The 26950-nt window shown below is 45.9% G+C and overlaps 1 long non-coding RNA gene across 1 annotated transcript; it reads right to left on the bottom strand.

Annotated features, from left to right (window-relative positions):
• Nucleotides 1-25193, bottom strand: LOC143822697 (uncharacterized). The gene is made up of 3 exons (XR_013226235.1): nt 24908-25193; nt 2816-3223; nt 1-1923 (listed from the first exon to the last, which is right to left on the bottom strand). It is a non-coding gene; the product is annotated as an uncharacterized LOC143822697 (long non-coding RNA).
• Between the last annotated feature and the right edge of the window lie 1757 nt (nt 25194-26950).

The following is a 26950-nucleotide window of genomic DNA, read 5'->3' as shown; positions in this document are numbered from 1 at the left end:
GTCTGGAGGCCCCTGGGCAGGGAACTCACCGCCAGGCGCAGCTCTAACACAGCAGGGATCTGTAGGCTCTGAGTCACTGAGGGAAGTGGAGGGGGTGGTCAGGGGTGGGGGATGGAAGGCGATTGGCTGGCTGCTGGACAAACTGGCAAGCCGGTTGGAGGAGGAGGCACTCAGGGCAGGAAAAATGCCCTGAGTGGGTGTCAAGTGCTGAGTGGTGTCCTCTAAGACCTTACCAGAAATATATTATCTGGAACAGATTTGCTTGGATAGGTGAGTGGCAGGAACAACCAGGATTGCTCACCTGCCTCCTCTCCTTTTGAAAAAGTGCCAGCAGTTGGAACGTTGATCTTCTCTTGCCCTTGGGAGACGAGTGGATGAACAAGCCAGTGGCAACCAATGTGCTGCAGTGGTTACTGGAGTAGGATTTGGTTTGAATTCCCTGTCTCCCATGGATAACGGCTGAGTGACTTTAGGCAAGACATCTGGTCTGACCTACCTTAGCAGGATCTTGTGAGGTTAAAATGAAGGTAAGGAAAACTATGTCCCATTGGGTTAAAGGTAAAGAGACAGATTTTAATGGTTAGCAGTCTCTCCAGAGAACAGGGTTTGATTCCCTACTCCTTCACATGCAGCCAGTGGAGTGTCTGTTGTGGGGAGAGGAAGGGAAGGTGGTGGGAAGCCACTTTGGGACTCCTTTAGGTAGGAAAAAATGGGGTACAAAAAAAACAGTTCTTCAAAGTGGAATTAAAAAAATTAAAATTAAATAAATGTCTAGGTTCTATTCCCATCTGTGTGGATAAAACAAGGAAGGGAGAGTCACACAAACTGCCCTGAGCTCCTTGAAGGAAAGGATAAATGTACAAGTTAGGGAAGGGCTATGATCTTTGTGAACAAAAGTTCAGACTGATCCTGAACCTTTGAATGTACACATGAGCACCCAAATGACACTGCCTGGTACTAGATCAGGTCTTTGGTCCATCAAGGTCAGTGTTGTCTATTCAGACCAGTGGTAACTGTCTGGAATCACAGCTAGAGGTCTTTCATGTTTGGTGTAGTGGTTTGGTGTAGTGGCGTAGCCAGTTTGGTGTAGTGGTTAGGAGTGCAGACTCTCTCAGATACTCTCTTTGTCTCAAAAATTCAGAAAATTGCACACAAGACTTATTGAAGTCCTCATTATAGGCATTATGTTTCCCATGCTGCAAAAACTGACCAACTGGCAAGTTGCTTTTTAGATGAAGCAGGTGGAAACTGGAATAATGAAGGAAATTGTTCCTGTCTGTAGGTAGGTAGAAGTCACCAATTTACCTGGTTCAGTCAAAGAGCCAGTTTGGTGTAGTGGTTAGGAGTGCGGACTTCTAATCTGGCATGCCGGGTTTGATTCTACACTCCCCCACATGTAGCCAGCTGGGTGACCTTGGGCTCACCACAGTGCTGATAAAACTGTTCTGACCAAGCAGGAATATCAGGGCTCTCTCAGCCTCATCCGCCTCACAGGGTGTCTGTTGTGGGGAGAGGACTGGGAAGGTGACTGTAAGCCACTCTGAGCCTCCTTCGGGTAGAGAAAAGTGGCATATAAGAACCAACTCTTCTTCTTTCTTCTTTCTTCTTTCTTCTTTCTTCTTTCTTCTTTCTTCTTTCTTCTTTCTTCTTTCTTCTTTCTTCTTTCTTCTTTCTTCTTTCTTCTTCTTCATGTCATTTACTACCTTTTTAACTGGAGATGATAGGGATTAAACCTGGGAATTTCTTCATGTAGACCAGGTGCTCTTCCATTGAGACACGGCCCCTCTCCTTGTGACCAGCATGACTTGTGCTGCTGCTGAATGCCCTCGTCCAAAAGAGATTAAGGTGAGAGCCACCTTTTGAAGAGAGAGAAGGATAAATGATGTGGGCCCAAAAGAAGTGATGAGGCGAAAATGGATGAATCTGGATAAGAGAAGAAAAAGATAATGGAAATGGAAATGAATTACAGAATAAATTTCACTTGTCTTAAGGGGGGGGGGAAGCATATTTGGGACAATTCTCATTTCTTCTTTCCCTGCCTTGCATCCAAATCAAGACATCCTAATAACAAAGAAGGTTGTGAAACTCATTGTAGCTCTTAAGGTTGTTGGCTTTCTTCAAAAACAGTTTGAATATTCAAATTGAATAAAGTCATTGTTCAATTAAAAATTATTAAAATGAGCTTCAGGTTTTGTATTTCTCCCCCCCATCTGTGTATCATACTTACTGTTATATATTATACAGCTCAGTGATGCTTTGAAGCAAAAAATAATGTCTGAGGAACTCATTAAATACTAAATCCTATCAAAACTAGGCCCCCTGTCTGAAATTAATATAATTTGCAAAGTATTATTTTTTTCTGTTGCTGATAGCCGCACACCAGTGGAACAGAGGGAAGAAACCGTAAAAAATAATGAATTGGGATTCTGCAGAAAGCAGAAATTCAGATATTCACTCTGGATCATAATTATCCTTCCTGCCCATGGGAAGAATTACTTCAAGAGCAAATGGAATTTTCGAAAAAATATCAGATATCCTTTCTGATTAGTATCTGAGGTAAAAAGTGAAACTATGCTCTTTTACACAAAGAACCATTGGGAAGATCCTGGAAAATTTTCACCTCCTGTCAGGCAAGTTTTAATGGGGTATAACGATCTTTTTGTAGCCCGTTATCCCTGTCTACAATACTGTCAAAACTTATCAAGATGTCTCTTGGTACCTTCTTCTGTGCAGCTGCTCTGGAATGAACCCTGTAAACTTTGTCAATACGAATATTCAAAAGCAGTTGTTATCTCTTGGCATAAATCTTGCTTACCAAATTCTTCTACCGCCCCCTTAATCTTTCAATTCCTTGTTCTGGTCCGGACTTCCAAGACTTCAAATATTTCTTCCGCTGTTGCTTTCCAATCCTTCAGATGTGACAATTCTGATTCTACTTTATGAACTTTTTGTGGTCTTCTCCAATGTGCTTGCTATTTGAATCTACAGACACTTTTAAACCATCAATCCTCTTTGATAGTTCTTTCTTGCAGTCCTATATTTCTGGTCTCACACCAGCTACTTCTTTATGTACACCTTCCACCAAGACTCTTAAATCTCTGTTTTGCGTCTCAATGGCACGAAACATTTGTTCAACATGTACTGGTTCTTGCTCTGCCTCTTCTTCATCTCTTCCCGCAGTCTTCTTTCCATTTCTTCTTGTAGACACATCTTTCTTGCGCCTCTAATATGAGATTAGATCAGTGTCAGTCTTTTTTCGGGGTGATTTTTTAAAAAATGTCTACGTTTAACTGACATCCACCTTAAAAGGATTAATATATGACAGAACCAAGAGAATATGAATATCTTAATTATATAGACAGAGGGGAAATTAGCATAATATGAAATTAATCAGGCTGTTACTATCAATTGTTTGCAAGTTACCATAGCACCTGAGTAAAGATAACTGATGAGATACTCATAAGTTATCCAGTTACAGAAGAAAAAGAGGGGAAAGTCCGAATAATAATAACATGATTAGTGTAACAATAGTCCACACAGCATCCAGCTTATACTAATAGACTCTTTCATCCAAAGCTGCCCAGAAAGCTCCCACTTCCCCCAAGCTTTTATACTCCAGAGAAATCTTAAGCACCTTCTAAGAATGCCTTCAGAGAGTCTTCTGCGTTCCCATGGCAGATGGAGGAGCTCCGTTTTGCAGGCCCTGCAGAATTCTGGGAGTTGGGACAGAGCCCTGATTTCTTCAGGGAGCTTGTTCCACCGGGGGGGGGGGGGGGTCAGGACCGAGAAGGCTCTGGCCCTTGTTGACGTCTGACGTGCTTCTCTGGGGCCAGGGATCTTCAGCCTCACCTTGGAGGTGACATAGGATCCTCCAAACAAAAACCAGAAAATGGGGACATTCACTAGTAAATAGGTTTTGATTCTTTCCTTCCTTGAGGAAGCTCAGGGCAACAAACATGCTTCATATCTCAGCCTTTGCCAATGATCCAAGGTCACCCAGGGAGCTTGATAGGTAAGGGTAAATGAGATGATGTTCATGCGTATAGATCTGTCTATCAAATGCAAATTATAGGATCTTGCCTCCTAAGTTTGCCTAAGGAGCAGACTGGAAAGAGTAAGAAGGTATTAAACCTTCCACCTCCCTTTGGTTTTCTTCCTCCTCCCACTGTTTGCATTTTGACGATGCTTTCTAGGTTTTGTCTTGGCTTCCCAACACACCGAAGTGGGCCAGTCCACGAACTAGGCCAGCACTCAAAGAGAAAGCAAGTTGGTGCAGGGCCAATTGAAACAGCTGAATAAAATGGAAGAAAATTTGTTGCAAAATGATGAATATATTAAAGGAAAACCGTCGTCTCCCATTTAGGGAGGGCGGGAAGTGAAAATGAAGTGATAAGAGCAGTTTCATCTCATCTAAAATAGCTGAAATTAACACAGATCTATCCTCACACCACACAAATAAGTTGTGGGTTAAACTGTGAAAATTAGGGAGGGGGGGGCTTGAATTTATCAGGAGGCAGGAGGTGGATGGACACAAGAATGCCCCCCCTCCCATGTTCAGCTTTATAGAACTAAAAGTTTTTGAAGGTTTCATCCCAAGAGTCAACCCAGCTAAACTAATTGGTTATTTCACAGAACATGTTCGCCGGCGAGTTTTCATAAAATATACATCCGCCGGACAAGCTTGACTTTAATAAAATCCTGACTCTTTGTTGCCTCTTGTCTGAGGCGGAGAAGAAGGAGGCAATCAATACCGTCTGAAACGGACGTTACTCATTAAAATTCTAGACTGACAATACAGGCCTGAGTCTATCGCTTAGGAGACTATGGAAAATGGCAGTTGCCTATTGTGTTTCTTAAACACTTCCCTTGTATGCTGTAAACTTAGCAGGTGTCATTTCCTTTCTAGACTTCCTGCATTTGATGGCAGGTAACATCTTGAAGGCTTTGTGCTTGTGTGTGTGTGTGAACACGTACTGGCTGTGGTGGTGGTGATGTTCAGGAGAGCGTAATTCTCCTTTAATTTCCTTCTCCTAATGTGGAACATCCCCCTCCTCCTTCTCCTCCTCCTCAAACAGCCAGCTCTCATACTGCATATAGGCAGTTGTCTCCACAGAGCTTAGCTGTTATTTTTAATGCGGAATGCGGAATATTAAACTGTTTATCTTGTTATTGAAGTCATAAGGAGGCTCTTTCATGTCATCATTTCTATTTTATTTGGTTTCCGATGCCTTCATTAACTTTTCATAGGAGAGATCTGTAATTTACAGCTTCAAAGAACTTTCAAAACGTAAGTTTTAGGGACGACAAGTCAAATCATGCACACGCAGAGAGCTATCCGGTTTTCTCCCTCTCCCCCTTTCCTCCCCCCCCTTCCCTCCTTTCTGGCGTATGAGTAAAAATCACAAGGGATTCATCTGGAATAATTCAAAAAGAATTATATTTCGACTCAATATCAATCAATGCACACTGAAGGTCAAACCGGCTCTAACAACAAAGTTGGGGGTTGGTGTGTGAGTGCGTGTGGGTGCTGTGGAGACTTTTCTGTTCGGGAAGGTCAAAGCATCACATGAATTAATTCCTGGCATTATGTTGTCCGGAGACCAACTACGTTCTGCATATATTTATTGATATTGGAATTGCACCAACTGTTTTGATATCCTAACTCTGTAAAAGGAACGTGGAGGGGGAGGAAGAATACAACAGCATCTGCACTGCAGGATCTTAGTTTCTTTCTCTTTTATGTTTGCAGGATATGCCTTGTTTGGGAAGATTGGCAGACCCAACACAGAGCTAGTGAAGTCGATTGGACTTTGATGTACATCCTCACTTTGCTTCGTTCCTCATTCTGTTTCTTCCAAGTAGAGTTTGGAAGGCCTGCGTTCTTTAGAAGGGTCCCGGTATTGTCAGAGTCAGGCTTAAAAGACTGAAGTATGAGAACTCGCCTCCCGGTGCTTGGAAGAATGATTCTCTTTCTCCGTATAGCAATTGTCCCATTGATTCCAGATGAAATATGCTTCGGAGACAGAAAGTATTACATCTCTTCCTGGGCTACAGCAACTTTAGAGTAAGAAGAGCATTATATATGTTGCATATTCATGATAGGATCGTTTGCCTTTTTATATCCTGTGGCCTCCTAGCTGCTCCTCCTCGGGATTAATTTGGGGATTTATGAACATTTTATTTCCCGCAGTACCCAAGATCTCCCAGAATTACAACCAATCTCTGACTATGGAGATTAGTTCCCCTAGAGCAAGGGTAGTCAACCTGTGGTCCTCCAGATGTTCATGGACTACATTTCCCATGAGCCCCTGGCAACATTTGCTGGCAGGGGCTCATGGGAATTGTAGTCCATGAACATCTGGAGGAGCACAGGTTGACTACCCCTGCCCTAGAGGAAATGGCTGCGTTGGAGGGTAGATCTGCTAGCATTATACCCTACTGAGGTCCTTCCATCAAACTCTGCCCTCCCCACAGGTACATGAATTTTCCAACCAAGACTAAACTCGGCTATGCTACACCAAGGCCATGGAGTAAGACACCCCTCTTAGTTGCATGAATGGAAACTTCCAGTTTCTCGTGTAGACATTGAGATTGAGAAGGGGTCACTTAAATTGATCTTTGTCTGGAACCTGTCTTCCATGCTGTTGTCAGACTTTGGTGCAACGGAGACCTCAAAATTGTCTGGAAGTGCTGATGGAAATTGGGTGAGAGACAGGATTGGGTGGGCAATATTCCCTTTTATCAAACGTGTCCATGTAACTGTAAAACATGTCTCCTTGCAGTCTCTGCACTAAGGAATATTGGTCAACATACAAAGTTAACATTGGGGTAGAATAACACTTCTCTTGTGTCAGAGTGGTCAATGCACGCTTTGAAGATGGTTTTAAAGGTGGACTCAAACTTGGTTCTGGATATTGAAGTTTGACAACTTGTCTAGCTTAGAAATCTTACTGATCGGAATCCTTAAGGGTTATGATGGGACAGCTCCAGAAGAAGCTAGCAAGCATGCGGAAACATGTCTAAGAAGGAACTGAGAGAAGTGAAGCGGGTGTGCATTATTAGATAGACTAGTTTGGCTATCTCAGAAGCCACTTCTCTCCACATCAAATGGAGGTCAGACAAGAAAGGAGTTTTCCTTTTTCCTTTTAAGAAGACCAAAGAGTTTCTACAAAGCTGTTAAGTGTTTTGGTTTTTAATTGATTGCCGTCAAACACTGGGAACCTTGCCGATAGTTTGGATTATGGGAGCACATGACGCAAGCTGCTAATTAAAAGGTAACGAGGCTAAAAATTCAGAAAGTGACACTATGTAATTGCTGTCGTTTAATCATATGCTGTGGTCGCTGAAGCTCTCAACTGGTACAGAATCTGTGAGTTTGGCACACATTTAAGTCTTTTTCTGCCTAAAGGAACAGGTGGATGGAGAAATGTTTACACATCTACTAAATCTACTCAAAAGAAAGACTTCTTTTCCCCCAAGCATTCAAAGGAAAAAATGCAATCATCTCACAGTGACATACAAGTTATAGTTATGTATGAGTAAGAACCCTTTTTTGTGTATTACTTCCTCAGAGGAGTCATCTTATATTCAAGGTTGTCTTCCTTTCAGGTATATATGGTAATTGTGAAGACAAATTATTGCTTGTAAGTCTTATTGAATGTCCGTTAGTGGCAATATATATTTTTATGTTAATTCCATTTAAAGGCGGCTGGGTACTTACCCGAGCCGCAGTTGACGCGGCGGGCGGGCGGGCGAAGGAGGACGCGACGGGCGGCTGGCACGTGCGTGCGGACGCGCGCACGTGCGTCTGGACGCTGCGTGGGGTGGGGCCGCGAGCGCGGGCCTATTTAAGGGGCCTCGTGCTCGTGGCTCGCCCCTTTTCGCCCGCAGCCGAGCAAGAGCGACTCGGCTGTGCTGCTCGCCGCGCTACATCGGGCCTAGGGAGCGTCAGCCCGCCTCCGGTTACTTTCGCGGCGCACGTGATGCCGCGACGGCAAGGAAGCAGGCGGGCTTCGGGCCCGAGGCGGCAAGGCGGGGGCGTTGCCACCCCCGGGCGGGGGGGAGACAGGGGCGGGGATCCCCCGAGGGGGAGGGAGCCAGCCCTTCGGCAGGGCAGCGGGCGGGCCAGCGCGGCAAGGGCTAGAGCCGCGTGGGCGTCGGCCTTGCCCGCAGCGACTCGGGCCGCGTCGGGCCGGGCGTGCGAGCCACGTGGCCCGCGTCCGCAGGGAGAAGCACCGGGGGACCCGGGGCAAGCGGCTCCAATGCCACTGGGTAGGCCCGGGGATCAGCCCGGCAACCCCAGACGGGGCCGGAATAGGGCCCAATCGGACAGCAGCGCCCGGGGCGGGGAGGGGAGGACACGGAGGAGTCCGTCGGTGGCCTGCAGGGGCAGGCCCCGAACTCGAGCAGCGGCCCGCACGGACCCACGTGCTGGGGCCTCGACCCCTATGCGGGCCCGGTGGGGCGTGGGAGTGAGGGAACGCGGGCCTATGGGAGAAAGGCACGCTAGCCCAGGCCTCTCCCCCAGTGGCCGCAGGGCCTCACGTTCCCAGCCTGGCTCCAGGGCGGGCAGCCCAAGTGAAGGGCCAAGCACGCCTGATAGCAGCACGTCAGCTTATTGGAAGGGGTATGCCCGGGCGGTGGCTCAGTTCTCGGGCACGCATACTCCTTTAGGGGAGGAAAGCGTTACCAGCACTGTGGATGACAGTTCATGGGGTGAGAGTTCTGCCACCGTGGACACGGAGAGGTCGGGGGGTCCTACAAGACGGAAGAGGAAGAGGAAGTCGGGCCATAAGAAGCGTTGCAGGGCTCGCTGCTCTTTTTCTTCCGGTGAGTCAACCTCCAGTGCGGAGGGTGACGGTGCCCATAAAGAGGGCAGGTACTGGCTGGATGGCGCTTTTGTGCCAGGCCTGCCTGATTGGCTTCACCGGCGCAGGGCTGAGGCCAGGCGCCGGCTGGAGAGGGCAGGGGACGAGGGGTTGCCCACTGAGCCACCTGGCAGGTACAGGGATCCAGAGGCTCCTCCAGGGATCCACTTGTCCCGCAAACTGCGTGAAAGGGCCCTGGATGGGTACTTTATGGATCTGTACGCCTTCGTGCGGGTGGGACACAAAGGCGGGGATACAGGGAAGTCAAGGGACAAACACAGCAAGGACCTGCCCCGGTGTGAGAGGAATTTTGCCAATTGGCTCAGGGGTTACGTAGAATATCTTGCCCTCATCGCCGCAGCTTACCCCGAAAGGGGATGGCATTTAGCCAAACATTTGTCCCATGTGTTGGAAGCAAAGGAGGTAGCGGGCGAGGATGCAGCGTTAGAGTACGACCAGGTTTTTAGGGAACGAGCTTCCTACAACGCCCTTGCGAGGTGGGACTTGAGGAATAGCGACGCCTGGTTGATAAAGGTGGGGCCTAACGTACGCCCATCTAGGGAACGGGAGCGTAGGTTCCCAGCTTTTAGAAAAGGGTCTGGCCTCCCATGCTGGGACTACAACCGAAAAACCTGTAAGAGGCCTCAGTGCCGGTATGCCCATGTGTGCGAAGTATGCGGGGGTGGCCATGCTGGCCAAGCTTGTACGAAACCGGCAGGGAGCCAGCAGCCCTTTCGTGGGGCCCGGTCTTCCGCTCGGAAGGATGGGGGACCGGGTACGGGAGGAACTTCCGCCACAGCATAATTTGCCAGTGAGCCCAACCAGTGGCATCGGGGGCTTAGCCCCGACCCCGGTACAGGTGAGTGCCCTACGCCCCTGGTTGGACAGGTATCCAGACAGGGTGGCAGCTGCTTACCTAAGGGATGGTTTTGAACAAGGTTTTCGCATTCCCTTTGAGGGTGAACGGGTGGCCACTGACAGTGGGAACCTGCGGTCTGCCAGGGATCTTCCACACATTGTGGCAGCTAAGATTGAAAAGGAGTGCCGAGCTGGCAGGGTCGCGGGCCCCTTCCACCACCCTCCGCTTAATAACTTGCGGGTCTCTCCGCTGGGGGTAGTCCCTAAGAAGGCTCCAGGGCAATACAGGCTGATTCATCACCTGTCTTACCCTGCAGGATCGTCTGTGAACGACTGCATACCGGCAGAGCTTTGTACGGTCCGGTATGTGTCGTTTGACCAGGCGGTGGCCATGGTTAGGACCTGCGGAAAACGGGCTCTGATGGCAAAATGCGACATTCAGTCTGCATTTCGCCTATTACCAGTGCATCCCGAGGATTATTGCCTTTTGGGATTTAAATTTGCAGGGCAGTGGTATGTCGATAAGGCTATGCCCATGGGTTGCTCCGTGGCATGCGCTGCCTTTGAGAGATTTAGCACTTTCCTGGAATGGGCGGTGCGAGTCCTGGGGCAATTTCGGGAATCAGTCCATTACTTGGATGATTTTTTGCTGGCGGGGCCTGCGGGGTCAGGGATCTGTGCTTCCCGCCTACGGACATTCCAGAAATTGGCCGAGGGCCTGGGTGTGCCGTTAGCGCATGAGAAGACGGAGGGCCCCGCAACACAGCTCACCTTTTTGGGCGTGGAGTTAGACACAGTGAGTGGAACTTCCCGCCTTCCCCGGGAAAAGCTGGACCTTTTAGGGGCTTTGATCCGGGACTTGCTGGGTAGAGCGAAGTGCACGTTAAGGGAGTTGCAGGTGCTTTTGGGGCACCTCAATTTCGCTTGCCGGGCTATCGCCCCGGGCCGGGCTTTTTGCGCACGTTTTGCGCGGGCCACGGTGGGCATCAGGGCGCCACATCACCACATTCGTTTGACACATGAGCTCAAGGAAGACTTGCGGGTGTGGCAAGTATTTCTTAGCAGTTTTAATGGGGTGTCCATATGGCAAGACAGGCTGGATCTGCATGATGCATTGCAGGTTCACTCCGATGCAGCGGGTAGCCATGGGTTTGGGGTTTACTATCACCCTAATTGGTGTTATGCAAAATGGCCTGTCCATTGGGGGGAGGAGGTCCGCCGGGATCTGACGTTCCTGGAACTCTTCCCCATCCTGGTAGCGGTCCATGTATGGCGAATGGCTTTCACTAACCGCAAGGTGCTTTTTTGGTGCGACAACCTGGCAGTAGTTCAGGTGGTGAACAAACAGTCGTCAAAATCGGCACGTGTCATGCGGCTAGTGAGGAGACTGGTCTTGTTGTGCCTGCAGGCCAACATTTCCTTTCGGGCTCGACACGTGGCGGGTGTGGATAATGCATTAGCAGATTCCCTTTCTCGCCTGCAGATCGAAAAATTTCGCCATCTCGCCTCAGGAGCCGCTCAGGATCCGGAAGACTTCCCGGAGGAGCTTTGGACACTTGGAGAGGAGTGATCCTGAGGGGGATCATGGGGTCCCTGGCGCCAGCCACCTGTCGGGCCTATGAAGGAGCAGCCAAGGGGTTTCTGGCCTTCGCTGAAGGACAAGGACTTGAGTCCGTCTGGCCTATGAACGAGCATGTTTTGCTGCGTTATTTGGCTTGCCTGCGGATGAGGGGCATTGCTCCTGGGACAATGAGGGTTCATGTAGCAGGATTGACATTTTTCAGCAGGGTTTTTGGGTCTTGGGATCCCAGTACGTCATTTTTGGCGCGCAGGGCTGTGGAGGGGTGGAAAAGGGCAGAGCCCATCAGGCAGGACACCCGCCGTCCTATTACAGCTGCCCTCCTGAAGGAATTGCTGGCTCTGGTACCGTTGGTTTGCACCAGCCCTTATGAAGCCTGCCTGTTTTCGGCCGCCTTTACTTTGGCATTTTTCGGGGCCTTGCGTAGCAGTGAGTTTCTTGCTCCTTCCAGGTCGCCAAGGGAGCGAGGGCCTCTTGATAGGCAGGATGTGGTGTGGATGGGCGGCCGCTACACGGTCACGCTGAGGAGGTCCAAGACAGACCAGAGAGGGAAGGGGGCTAGGTTGCATTTGGTTCCCCAGATGGGTTGCCCCTGCCCCGTAGCCAGCATGAGGGCTTATCTGGCAGTCCGTCCACAGGTGGCGGGGAACCTGCTGATACATGCGGATGGGACCTGCCTCTCTCGTTTTCAGTTCTTGGCCGTACTCCGCAGGTGCTTGAGGCAGTCAGGAATTCCGGCGGAGTGGTTTGGGGTACATTCGTTCAGGATTGGGGCAGCCACTCAGGCTCACATGCAAGGGGCATCTTCCCAGCAGATTATGGAGTTGGGTCGCTGGCGATCTAAGGCCTACAAGTCTTATGTGCGCTCTGACCTTTAATTTTGCAGGTCCTTCTGATGTGGTGCCTATCTGGATCGTGGGACACAGCTTTGTGCATTGGGCTGGTCGGTATGCTGGTCGCACCGGATGGGGACTGCATCTGGGTCTGGGTGATGGCGCACATCTTGAATGGATCGGGCGCCGCGGCATGTTGTGGACGGCGCTCCTAGAGACGATCCGCCGGAGACTCTTCCTGACTGGTCCTCCTGCAGCTGTGGTCATTCACGTGGGAGGCAACGATTTGACCAGAATGACGCGAGTGGACTTAAAATTACTCATCAAATCAGACTTGGCGGCATTGCAACGGTTGCTGCCGGACACTGCCTTATTTTGGTCAGACATTGTCGAGAGACGGGTCTGGCGTGGGGCCAGTTCACCTAGGAAGATAAATCGGTCGGTTCGAAAACTTAACGGGGCGCTTGGGAAGTGGGCGTCCTCTTCCGGGGTGGGGGTGGTGCACCACTTCGGGATACGGAAGGAGGAAGAGACGCATTACAGGCCAGATGGAGTACACTTGTCTGATTGGGGGTTGGAGGTCTGGCTGCAGGATGTGCGGGCCGCACTAGCAAAATGGTTGGAGGATGTTGGCGGGAACAGGGCCGGCTGGCCCTGTTCTGGTGGCGGGGCGGCACAAGGAGAGGAGCCAGTTTAGGTAAGAAGCAGGGCACGGTACCTGCTAGCTTAAAAAGGGACCTTCATTGAGGTGGCCAGAAACTGCGAGTCAAGCTGAACCCGGATGGGGAATGCTGTCACGACTCGCAGGGGCCGGATGGCTCGGGGTGGGGCCAAAGAAGGTTTACGCCTTCTTTGGCACCCTGAGTGGGGCATCTCCCTTAAGTAAAAAACGCCCATCGGCCAGGCTCAGGACTGCATGAAGTAATGCAGTCAGGCTGAACCGATGGGTAGGGGTGAGTGTGGTCGGCTGACCACCAACTGGGGCATCCTCTCCTTGGCCTGGCCAACATTCTCAGGTATTTGTGTTTTCCAATAAAGCTGTGGCCAGAATGTTTAAGCCATACAGGTCTACGCGTCATTCATGAGTACAGACATGCACGACCTGCAAGTCAAAAGGCGGCTGGGTACTTACCCGAGCCGCAGTTGACGCGGCGGGCGGGCGGGCGAAGGAGGACGCGACGGGCGGCTGGCACGTGCGTGCGGACGCGCGCACGTGCGTCTGGACGCTGCGTGGGGTGGGGCCGCGAGCGCGGGCCTATTTAAGGGGCCTCGTGCTCGTGGCTCGCCCCTTTTCGCCCGCAGCCGAGCAAGAGCGACCCACCCTCCCGTTCCCCCCTTACTTGTTTTTCTTGTGATTGTTGTAGTATTAATAATGTTGGATGATGATGTTCATGATGTTCTTTATGTTGTCACAGCTGGCGGGGCGGCACAAGGAGAGGAGCCAGTTTAGGTAAGAAGCAGGGCACGGTACCTGCTAGCTTAAAAAGGGACCTTCATTGAGGTGGCCAGAAACTGCGAGTCAAGCTGAACCCGGATGGGGAATGCTGTCACGACTCGCAGGGGCCGGATGGCTCGGGGTGGGGCCAAAGAAGGTTTACGCCTTCTTTGGCACCCTGAGTGGGGCATCTCCCTTAAGTAAAAAACGCCCATCGGCCAGGCTCAGGACTGCATGAAGTAATGCAGTCAGGCTGAACCGATGGGTAGGGGTGAGTGTGGTCGGCTGACCACCAACTGGGGCATCCTCTCCTTGGCCTGGCCAACATTCTCAGGTATTTGTGTTTTCCAATAAAGCTGTGGCCAGAATGTTTAAGCCATACAGGTCTACGCGTCATTCATGAGTACAGACATGCACGACCTGCAAGTCAATAGCTCGTTTACCTCCGCAATGGAGTCCAAACAGCCCTGTGTGATGGGTTAGGTTGAATGTATGCCATTGGCCCAAAGTCACCCAAAGTTATGGTAGAGTAGGGATTTGAACCTGAGTCTCCCAGATCCAAATCCAGCACTCCATCCACTGAACCACTGGGGTGATAGGTGGTTCTGTACAATGTATATTTACCTAGCTATGCACTGGAAATCAGAAGCAGACCTTGGCTCTTGGAGATGACATCACTTAGAGACAAGGCCTCTATGAACAAAGCTAAAAGGGAAGTCAGGGGCAGAATGTTAGTGATGGGAGAGGCCTTGATGTTGTCCAAGGAGAAATTGTCTCCACCAGAGGAAGAATAATTAGTTCCCTACCCATAGGAAAGATTTATAGGGAAAGAGTGGAAAAAAGCAGGGGGATTTGAGAGTCACTCTCCTAGTATAAGGAGGAAGATCCTGGACTACAAGTTGATTATGGAACAGGACATGCAACTGCCCTAAAGGACAGCAGGAGTAAATTGGAGAAATCTGCTATTAGAAGGGGCAGAATAAGATGTACACTGCAACTCTAAATGAAGTACATTTACCTGTGTTAAACAGAGCTGGCACAAAGCTGCCTGACTAACTCAACCTAAAACCTTGTGACCTGTCGCCTGATGTGCTGCGACCCTTGTCTTGCGGCTGATCAGAATTATTTTTTTTCCACCATTGCTGCCCAGTCCCATGCCTCACAGCTATTAGTACACCTGCGTTCTTGGGGCTAAACTTTCTTGGGGGTCAGAAAGGGCCCAGTACAGATGATAAGGTATGGAAATACCCTGGGCCATCAGTTCTTTCTTCTGGCAGGTTGAAGGATCTAAGTCTATATCTGTTGGAGGGATGTTATCAAATTTCATGCCCCCCCTTACAATTTAAAAGTTACAATTTAAAAGTTCCCATTGCTGATGTAAGTCTCCCTTCTTAGGACAAAAATTGCATCTACTCCCCCCCCCCCCCCCACCGGGTTCTTAGTGGCAACATTCAGTAGAAATATTGCCAAGCATTCAAACTGATTCCTGCTTTTGCATCGATAGGAAATATGCCATAAAAAGAAGTGAAGAAGGAATATTTGTTCTTCCCTAATCTGGTGATTTAGCACGTTATTTTCGTATGTTGAGATATTGCCCTGTGGGAGATTTATTTTGCCTTCACACACTTGAATCAGTTTGTCACTGGCAACCAGGAAAGGGTACTCATGCCTGTAAAAAGTGTGTGTGTTATTGCAACTCTCTCTTTTTGAGAAGCTGAAAATATTAGAGCAAAGTTTATATGCCTCACTTTCATGAAAGGAGCACAAAGTATATTCCACAGCAGTTTTTTTTTTAAGAATTCTACAAGCAGTGACCTAGATTACATGTCTTCGAGTTTTATAATAAAGATACAAGAGGAACTGCTTTTTTGTTTTAATGACGATAATGTAACACTTCTTGCTCTTTCTGTAGTGATAGAAAGCCCCTTTCCACCAGTTAACATGACCTCGTCTCCTTTTAATATTATTAGAGTCTTAATGGAAAGTGGGTTTTACAAATATCCATTCTTGAATTGCAGAAGGGCACCTTGGGCTTAAGGAAGACATGCACACCTTTCTGTTGGCTTAAACAAGCCCACAGCTTTATTATTAATTCCGCAGGAATGTTGGTGCAGCATGGGAGGGGGAGCGTGACTTGCAGTCGGCCGACCACAGGAACCCAGACCCTAGTGGCACACTGGGGTCCACCCGGTTCCCCCAATGGGAATGCGGTTCCCTTTGCCACTGGATTCCCACCATAGGGAAGTGTCCCATCTGGGGTGCCAAGAGGAAGCACATACTTCCCCTGGTCCCACCCCAAGCCACCTGGCACTGACAACCCTGGGGTGCAAAGGAGAGGCATGCATTCCCCTGGTCTCACCCTGGGCTACTTGGCACTTTGATCCCCATGCCTCCTCTGCTGGGTTGGCCCTGGTTGCAGTCCAATGCGCAGACCAAACTCCCCCCAAACAGGCTTCATCCCATGCTAAACCACCACCAGAACGAGGTCCAGTAGGCCTTCCTGCCAGCACTCTGAAACCTTCAGCCACCCTGCAATGAAGACTGGCATCCCAATTTACTGCATCGCAGCCACAGCCCCACTCAATGGGTTCTGTTGCTTAGTGGGGAACTCTGGGCTACAATGGGTAGGCAACCTGAGTGTAAATTCCTTAGAGATTATCTGTTCAGCCAAGTGGAGACTCCTGGGACCGTCTTTCTCCAGACTCCAGCATCCTGGCAGCAAAACCCAACATCAGTGTCCCATAAAACTGACAAAGCCCAGACATGCCAAGTCCACAGAAGAGTTGGCATGGCATGGAAAATATTGCAACTGCTAGAGCACCTCCCAGTGCTACCTTCCAAGCTCAAAACAGAGGCAGTCATGTGTTCCATGAAAATCATGCTCTGCAAATAGATGAGATGACCACCGCTGACCCACCAGTAGGTTAAACCCTGCCATCACAATGACATCCAGGAAAGCTGTCACCTCAAGCCGTAGTCTCCAGACCTAGTGGTGCTAAGGCCTCCGAGTAACATCCTCTTCTGGTCCTCTGGCACACTGTTCCATTTGCTACTCATTGCCATGTCCCGCAACCAGTACCGGCAGCACTGCCGACATCCATCCAAGTGACATACCTGCAGCCCATGCACCTTCGGTGGATGTTACATTTTAAACATGCAGCCTCACAGCTCAGCCAGCACACATAGCAATGCCCCATGACCAGCAATGGTAGCACTGATGACAGCTGTTCTGGACAATTTCACAGGTTAGTCATAGAATCAGGAACCCATATTGTTAAAACTCCAGCTCCCTGGACCCCTGGGGAAGCACCCTCACATATCTCCTGGAAGGCAGCCCCAAGGCGGCAAGCTTGTGTCATGTACCATTCTGCCTGGATACTGTCTTCCAGTGAAATTAGGAAACCAAGGCAAAATGGCCAGTCTAGCCCCTTCAGCTCCAGTTCCAAATCCCATGATGTGGCCTGAACATCCACTGGGCAAAGCACTCCTCCCTGCATAAGGATTCCTGCCTGGTGAAGTCCGTATCTTAGCTGCAAGGACTTCTATCGCTAGATTAAATAATAGTGGGTAAAGAGGACATTCTTGCTTTGTTCTTTGTTGTATTTTAACTTTCTCCACTGTGACCATTCCATTTACTAAAAGTCTTGCTTCTTGTTTAAAATATATTTTTTGCATAAAAGGTATCCCTGCATTCCATTACCTGAAGTACAGCATGGAGGAAGTCTCATCGAACATTACTGAAAGCTTTTTCAGTATTCAGAAGGACAAATGCTGAACGTAAGTTCTTTCCCTGGGTATAACCCATTGCATTTAGAACTAATTTTATGTTGTTTTTCATGTGTCTGTTGGGGATAAAACCAATCTGATCTTCATCTACAACATCACTTATACATCTCTTAAGTCTCTCTGCTAAAATTTTTGCAAGAATTCTATAGCCCACATTAAGCAAAGAAATAGTTTTATATGATTGGGGAGTCTGAGGATCACTTCCTTCTTTATGAATCAAAATTATAAAAGCTTGCTCTCATGTTTGTGCATATATTCTGAGCTTTCCATAATTTCATTGAAAAGTTGTATCTGTGGTATTGGATTTCCTTCTCCATTCGATATTATGTGCCTAAAAATTTCATTTAAGATATGGATTTTCTGTTAGATTCTCTTTGCAACCAATATGCCAACCACTTGCCTGGTTTATCAGCATGCTCAAAGTTTTTTGTTTTAGAAAGTTCAACTTTTTCTTAATTTCCTCTGTTCCTATGAGATCACTTTGTAGTCTTAGGTATTTAATTTGCTTCCAAATCACCTTGGAATGAGTTGTCTGGTGTATCAGTTCCAAAGAATGTAACTGTACCAATAAGTTTTTTATTTCTTGTCTTTTTTTCTTTTTCAAAGCTGAATTATATCCAATTAGCTTGCCCCAGATAAAGGCTTTACTTGTTTTCCAAATCACTGATTTTTTTCACGTCCTCTGTTGTATTAAGTTAAAAAAAATAATCCTGCAATTATTTCTGGCATTTTTCCAATCTTTGTCTGTCATTCATCTTCCATCATCTTATCCATGCTCTGAGATAGTGAAGTTGAACCTCCAATGGGCTATGACCCACATAAATATTGGGTAGAATCTCAACATTGTGAACTATAGGCATCATTGTTTCAGAGAGTCAACACTGGTCTTTTCTAGAATATCAATTATGCCTACTTGAAAAAAAAAGGAATCATCACATTTCTTTAGGATTTTTTTCTCTCCAGATGTCTACCAATTTTAGCAATTTACCGATGGTCTTTTCTAGAATATCAATTATGCCGACTTGAAAAAAAAAAGGAATCATCACATTTCTTTAGGATTTTTTTTCTCTCCAGATGTCTACCAATTTTAGCAATTTAAAGTTGCTCAGTGAAGCCTTAGGAAGTTTCTCTCCTGGCCTTCTGCAAGATTTGTCTAATTTTGGGTTTGGAACCACATTCAAATCACCAATAAGAACTTGAGTCTTAATTGTAGAATTGCATAGTTTTTTAAAAAAGAAAAAAAAAACTTTCCCCTGCCATTGTTAGGAGCATAAATATTTATCAACATCAATTGTTTACCATCAGGGAGAGTACTTTTTTAAAACAATTACCTTCTTCATCTTGCGCCAATATTTCTGCAGCTATGTTCGGATTCAATATATAAGTTACTACACCTTTCTGTTTAACATTGACTGAAGCCACAAAGGCTCTTCCCAATCTTTTAAAATGTAACAGGTTTTGATGTCTTTCCTTCATATGTGTTTTTTGAAGACATATTATATTGCTGCAGTCTTGTTTAACTGATTAAAAATTCTTTAATTTTTAGTTGGAGAATTTAATCCATTGACATTTATCGAGATTATTTTATATTTCTCAATTCTGTCAGAGAGTTAACTAGATTATTTATTAGCTGAGGGTCCTGGTTCTGATCCTGGATTCTGAGCTGGAAGATGTTTCTGTTGATCCATGGGCTGACTGGGTGGAGTTCTGTCAAGAATGGTCTGCTAATTCTTGTGCTTGTTGAATTGTCTTGGTAACTCGTCTTCCTTGTGGTAGTAGCACTTCTAGGGCAAAGGGAATCCTCCAAAAAATATTGTATTTTTCTCTGAAGAAGTTTCTGCCATAAGAAGTTAAACTCAGCCCTTTTGCAAATGGTATCTGCTGGAAGATCTTGAAATACTTTAATCTCTTGGCCCTTTCTTTTCAATGGCTCAGTACAGTTCTTCTGGAGAACTTGCTTGTTTACTATCAAAGCTGATTATCAGGTCTCTTGGTTGTTTGCTTTGAAGTGCAGCTCTTGAGAAGATCCAGAAGGTCTTCTCTATTTGGATCTCATTGTCAATCAAGTAGTCTTGTATTAATTCTGTAACTTCTAGCTGTAGGTCTTGCTTACCAAATTCTTCTGGGGTCCCTTTCAGGTTTATTAACCAGCAAACTTTGTATTTCCAAAGTTTCAACCTTTTCTTCAGCTAGTTTCTTCCAATCCTTTAAGTCAACTACCTCTCATTCGACTTTAAAAATGTTAGTCTTTTTTTTTCTTTTATCTGCTTGGAATTGGTTTTAACTTTTTTTAGATCATCAATTTTGGCTCACAAATCTGTTTTGGCTTCTACAATTTATTTGATTAATCCTTCAATCAGTGCTAAAGTTCTTTAGTATGTTTGTCTATTCCTCTGATTATCTGAGCTGTATCAGTCTGTTCTTCTTTTTCTTCCAGTTCTTCTACTTTTTTTTTTTTTTTGGCTATGCCAAATGCTCCCAGTACTTTTCTGCCACAAGATATATATTTTATTTTTCTTCAGGAGGCCATTAAACAAGCCAAACATTTCTTTTTATGTGATTTAGCAGAGTCTTCATTTCGTAGACATTAATCTAGCCCTTGACCTTAAAATTCATCAGATTGTTTGCATAAGATAATCAACAGTAATCAACAATCAATGATCAACATACATTAATCACTCTACTAACCCAACAAATTTCACTGTCTTCAATTCATGAATATTTATATTTATTTCAAATTAAAACATCTTTTAAATCAAAAAGGCAATTCATTCAATTATGTCTTTTGGGTATATCAATATCAATTATCAACAATACATCAAATTAATTTAAGTTTGTTACTAGAATTGATCAATCTCACTTTAACTCCAGAGTGTTTTATATATATCTGGTTTATATCTGCTTATTCCTTCCTCTTCTGTCCCCTTCTGGCCATTTCTGTCCACTTCTTCTTCTTCTCTTTGCCTTTATGTTGGAGCCATTCTCCAGGTGCCCCTGTAAGCTTACAGGTTCAGCCAAACTCTTCGAAAGAATGTATTCCTAGGTATTGTAATACAAAGCTCTTGGTTCAGCTGCTCTACAATGCTAGGCATACTACTTCTGGCTTGTTTACAGATGTTGCTCTCATAGGTACTTTTGACCTCCTCTAGGCCCATAGGGAAAGTTCTATGATTTACCAGAAATAGCCACTCTAGCCTCTGTCTTTATGCTCTGTACCAAGTTCCTGTTCTCATAGGCAAGTCTTGCATGAATTCCTTATCCAGCAGTTAATCTCCCTGAGTATAAACAAGTGTTATAAGCAAAGGGGTGAGGGGATGAGAGAGTTTTCTCTTCTCCATCACATTGAATTCAGCTTCTTTGCCTCTCAGAGTTTTCAATCAGGTAAGACATTACTCAGTTAGGGAGAAGGAAAAGAAAGTTGGAGATAAGCCACAAAAGGAAGGGAGTGGGATCAATTGGTCAGTAAGCTTACCAGTCAAGACTTTTGATGCCAGTTATCAACTTCTCTTCTTAAATGAGCAAAGTAAATAAAGGGAGGTGTAAAAGTTCAGCCAGAGGTAGGAGTCTAGGCCTGGCATACAAATGACTGTGTTGTTTTAAAGGGATTATAAAGCCCCACTGGTTTGCATTGCCAAAACCCCAGTGCTAGAAGCTGTTGGGGGGAGTTTTTGGGGAGATCACACCCCCTCCCCCACTTCTCTGCTGGATCTGTATTCACATTTTTTTTGCTTGGTGTTGGGGATGAGCAAAAACCCATCCGGCGACTCTGTCATAATGCCCCGCCTCCTGTATTCAAACTCTTAATAACAATTTTAGCTTTGTGAAGGGGAGCCTAAAACGTCATGGAGCAACCTCTCTTTTCCTGGGGAGGTACACTCGAAAATAAAACAGGAAGAATTGGGGCTGTTTTCAAGGGATGAAAGTGCAGCTGAACAGTTACCATGTGCAGTGGGGAATAGCATCAACAGTGGGTACACAGGAAAGGAAGAAAAAAGCCTAAAGACAGGAATGAAGGGGTACCAAAGCATATCCTCTCTCAGAACAGCCTATATTGGGTTGTAACAAATAACCTCTATCAATAAAATGCTGTTTGTCATCGGAAAGTTCTTTTTCTATTGACTTGACTTTACACAGAGCTGGGCAGAGAAAAGGGTGAAAGGTCTGTATTTACCTTGGGATTTGGGATCGGAGAAGGGAGGGTTTAAAGCTGATAGAACATCAGCCGAAGAGCTGAAAAGAAGGCAGATTGATGGGAAATCGCCAACCTTCTGAACAACAGGAGTGGACAGAAATTCCAGAGGGAGATTTTGATCAATTGCTTGAGGGAGGAACTCTAATATTTGTTGCTGATACTCAAGCAAAATGTCACAGAAGGGCAAGGGAAACACATCTTTTTTTCCCCCTGTCCCCCTCATCATACTGTTAAGGGGTACTCAGTGAAAAGATTCAATAGGTGAGGTTGTAGATTCCAAACAAACAACTGCTAAGAAAGCAATATTTTTCACATATATAAAGTATGTAGGAAAATAGAGGACCAAAATAGAGTTGAAGAATTCACAGAAAACAGCAGGTATGGGCTCACTAGAAATGAAAGTGAAATGAGATCCAGACAGCATGATACCAATGGTGACATAGGGAGAATGATGAATTATATTAAGTAACTCTGGATATTCAGAATCCCACTGGCTCACAAAAATCCAAATGGGCTGTGAGGTAACGAACATGAAATATGGTATCCAGACCATCTGTAAAGAGCTGTAGGGGCAGGGAGCCCATTGTAGCCTGAATGCTGCTGCTATGGTTTTTCTAAGGGAGGAGAACATGGAAATAGATTCTTGATTGACATTACTACCAACCCTATGTGATCCCTCATTGGATGAGATAATTTAAAAAAGCCGTAACCAAAGTGTGTGGGTGGGTAGGGGTAGGGAATTGATGTCTTTATGAGGTTATGTTATCCTAAAGGAGGTGTGGACAAAAGGAAGCACTTTGTCATTGGTATTTCTCAACTGAAATGCCCCTTGTCCATTTTCTGTTGATTTAATACTTTGCCTGATTAAACATTCTCCTGGGGTCCCTATACAGGGTTGCCAACTCTGAGCTGGACAATTCCTATAAATATACATAGGTGGCATGAGATTTGGGACAGGAGAGTCTTCAGCGTAGTATAAAGCCATAGACCCCCACCCTCCCAAATAGCCATTTTCTCCAGGGGGATTTATTTGATTTGATTGATTTGATTTTTATACCACCCTCCCAGCAAGCTGGCTCTGGGAAGTGTCCAAAACATATATATAAATACATATTGGGATTGGGGGATCATGGCAACAGCGGAGTAATGGGATTGCCACTACTGAATGGCTGACAACAATAACAGTGTCACATTGTAGTAAAGCAATGGAAACTATCAGGATCGCTATTGGAAACTAAAGCTGATTTATTATATATTAGAAATACAAGTTTTTAGATAAGATGCATTGATTTCTATATTTCGCTCCGATTTAAGTATTGTATTTTGGTAATAGAGAGAATTATAGAGAAGATTTGTGATTTGTAGATTCATAGATTAAATGGATTCTATATTCATAGGAAAAATTTATATTAGATTAGACACCGTTGAGTTATGTTAGGTATAAGGATTAAGTTTGTTAGATAGAGTTAAATTAGATTTATAGACTGTATCTCTGCACAGTGTATCTCTCTCTCTCTCTCTCTGTCTGTCTCTCTCTCTCTCTCTCTCTGTGTTTGTGTGTGTGTGTGTGTGTGTGTGTGTGAGAGAGAGAGAGAGAGAGAGAGAGAGAGAGAGAGAGAGAGAGAGAGAGAGAGAGATTTTCATTTCCTTTTCTATCTGTGATTCCACTGCCAATGAGATCCAAGAGCTGGTTGTAAGTGAAGAAGGAAAGATCCAAAACCATGAAATCCAAAAGGTACACGGTTTATTCAAAGCAAGACCAAGCCAAAACAGGGTTTCGGACTTTCAACTTTCATTTTCCATTAACTTTCCCAGTGGCTAGTTCCTAAATTAACACAATATATTTAATGAAATGCCTCATATATAATTATAATAGAATAAAATCAACTTAATGTTTATATAAGATATAATATGAAAATGTAACACAGAAGGTAAAAAGGTATTGCACCTTATGAAAAGGTAGGTATATTGTCAGTTTCAATAGTGTTTGTATTCAGTCAAGATTATTCTATTTCTATAATGTACAAATAGAACCAGTAAATCATAAATACGAACAATGTCACTTGTATAATTTTTTAAAACCCAGATAATAAATTAACAATCACAATAAAATATCAATACCTTGTAATAGACCCATGGTTCTTCTGGTAAAGGTGGTTACTTGCATATCTGCTGAAGTGTGCCCTCAAGCATTAGTGCTTAATCATTGTTAATGTACTTGTTTGTTAAATGACAAGTGTTTGTCCCTGGGAAATCTTAAAGGGAAACACTCATAAAAAACAGGAGAGGACCCAATTTGTGTTGCATCCAGAGGCACCCAGAATTTCACGTGCAAAGATATAATAACTCTCCCTATGTGACAAAATGTGTGTAATGTCCATCCTATGCTGTTGAGGAATAGACATTTTTTCAATTCCAAAAAACCAAAGGTCCTCAGGGACACGATGATGAGTTTCAAAGTGCATGGTCAGAAGGGTGTCTCTAATACCAAGTCTTAATCTACTGGGATGCTCAGGAATCCTCACATTTAAGTGGTTGGGTGGCCCGGGCCCAGTATGCCTGAGGAAGCCCGCTTGACCTCAACCAGGGCCAGAGCCTTTTCCATTCTGGCCCCCACCTGGTGGAACCAGCTCCCAGAGGAGATCAGGGCCCTGACAGAACTAAAGCAGTTCCAAAGGGCCTGCAAAAGGGAGGTCCTCCACCAGGTATTTGGTTGAGGTCGACCTATCCATCGCTTCCGATTGGCCCCCAAGCCCTCCCCTCCTACCATGACTGTTAACAAATCCACCCAATCCCTGGGTCTCAGTACGAGTTGAGCTAAAGCTCTGGCAGTTTCACCTTCCTTTAATATTGTTGTTATTGTTATTATGTTAATGCTATTTTTGTTGTTACCACCTTACTATTACTTGAATGATGTTACCTGTACTATTTTGTTTTTTTCATGTAAACCGCCTTGAGCCCTTGGGGAGGGGGGTATATAAATACAATATAAATATAAATAAAATAAAAATAAATAAAAGAAATTTACAGGTGCATAAGATTCCATATATTAGATTTTTAATAAACAGTTGGTAAATTTATTAACTCTTATGATAAACCCATTCCTGAGATTGGTGAAACAATCTATTGTCAACATCAGGGGTAGTCAAACTGCGGCCCTTCAGATGTCCATGGACTACAATTCCCAGGAGCCCCTGCCAGCATTCGCTGTCAGGGGCTCCTGGGAATTGTAGTCCGTGGACATCTGGAGGGCCGCAGTTTGACTACCCCTGGTCAACATGAATATGCATGCCCTACACAATCCACAACAAAAGTTACCAGAGGGGAGTGAACTCAGGGGTGTCAAAATATACTCACTCTTGGTTGTAAGCAGTTCCCTCAAGTTGTGGCTTCTGTGCCAAGCAAATAAAAGTTTTTCATTGCGCCCCAGATTGTCTGAAATAAAGTGCCAGTATTTAAAAATAATAGTCTTGATCTGATTGGAAAATATAGAATATTCAAATGAGCAAGTTAATCTGGTCAGATTACGTCTTTCCCTATATCTCAGTAAGTTCTCATGTTTATATGAAAGAGCTCCGTTCCCAGCCTTAAAAAATCACCTCCTTCAGATACTCTCTTTGTCTCAAAAATTCAGAAAGTTGCACACAAGACTTAGGCCCATTATGCACGGCCGCCGAAACAGCGATTTCGGGTCACATGGAAAATGCGGAGGGGGAAGACGCAAAGCAAACCGGTTATGCACGGAACGGGGCGCGACGGCAGCAAAACCCGGAGCGGCGGGTGTCGAGGCATCGATGCGGAGCCAAGGGGAAGCGAGGCGAGCGAGCTGCTGTGTTGGCGAGCGTCGGAGGCGGAGGCAAGGAAGGGCGGAAGCAGCCTGTGCAGGCGCAGCCCTGCCGGGTTTGTCGGGCATGGAGGGGGAGTGAGGATGTTTCTCCTTCCCCTTAGTTTACTCCCAGTTCGCCTCTCCCCTTCTTTGCTGCCTCTACTCCTTTATATTGTTTCCCCTACTTTAAGCTTTGTATTGTATTGTATATTTGTGCTTTGTTCATTCACACTGTTTTATAAAGGTTTTGTATTTTCTGAGAGACCTAGCCTCTGTTCTCGTTTGTCGTTGGGGTGTGTGTTTGGGAATGGGTGGGAGGTGGGTGGCCGGTCTCTCTGCCGTCCTTAGCCGCAGCGATCCCCTCGCCCCCCTCCACTGTGAGCTCTCTGGCCGCCTTTACGTCTGTGTTCCCTTGGGTTCCCCTGGCCTGCACCGCCGTTCGTTCCGGCAGCCGCTTGAGCGGTCGCGCCGCCTCCAACCCTCCAGCCTCCCCAATTATGCTGGCGCCTCCGGTTCTGCCCTGGTTGCTCGGGAAGCTGCGCTTTCTTCCGCATTCCACTAACGCGGCTTTTTTGGCAGTGTGCACTGAATCTGCGGTCGGTTGCAGCCGACTCCGTGCATTATCGGTGATTTTAGTCGCTGCCATTCCACCCGGAATGCGTGCTAAAACCCCCATGCATAATGGGTCCTATTGAAGTCCTCATTATAGGCATTATGTTTCCCATGCTGCAAAAACTGACCAACTGGCAAGTTGCTTTTTAGATGAAGCAGGTGGAAACTGGAATAATGAAGGAAAGTGTTCCTAGGTAGGTAGAAGTCACCAATTTACCTGATTCAGTCAAAGAGCCAGTTTGGTGTAGTGGTTAGGAGTGCGGACTTCTAATCTGGCATGCTGGGTTCGATTCTGTACTCCCCCACATGGAGCCAGCTGGGTGACCTTGGGCTCGCCATGGCACTAATAAAACTGTTCTGACCAAGCAGGGCTCTATCTTCCTCACCCACCCCACAGGGTGTCTGTTGTGGGGAGAGGAATGGGAAGGCGACTGTAAGCCGCTTTGAGCCTCCTTCGGGTAGGGAAAAGCAGCTTATAAGTACCAACTCTTCTTCTTCTTCTTCTTCTTCTTCTTCTTCTTCTTCTTCTTCTTCTTCTTCTTCTTCTTCTTCTTCTTATTATTATTATTATTATTATTATTATTATTAAGTCACAGGAGTATCCAAAAGAACAATTTTTTTGTGGTGGGAGGTGGCTGTAAATGTAATAGTTGGATACTGTAAATTGCTCGAAAGTATAAATCCCCCAAATCTTTCAGGATCCTTGAAAATCAAAAAAGTATAATCAAGAAACCTACAGTAAAAAACAATATCAGAGTAATAAGGATTGACAGTAGTATTATAAATATTGGTGCACTTTAATAAAGAATTGTTAACATTTTATATTGTTTTATAGCTTCAATTTTTGAGTCCTTGACTTTGTTAAGGTTGGGTTTTCGTTCCCTTTTTGGTTTTGCATTGAATAGTACTGTAAAGCCAAGCCTCCTTGATCTCCCTCATGAAAAGGTTCATGATGGCCGGTG

This window comes from Paroedura picta, chromosome 13 (assembly GCF_049243985.1).
Source record: "Paroedura picta isolate Pp20150507F chromosome 13, Ppicta_v3.0, whole genome shotgun sequence".
Lineage (NCBI taxonomy): Eukaryota > Metazoa > Chordata > Lepidosauria > Squamata > Gekkonidae > Paroedura > Paroedura picta.
This window is presented reverse-complemented; position numbering and strand designations above follow the sequence as displayed.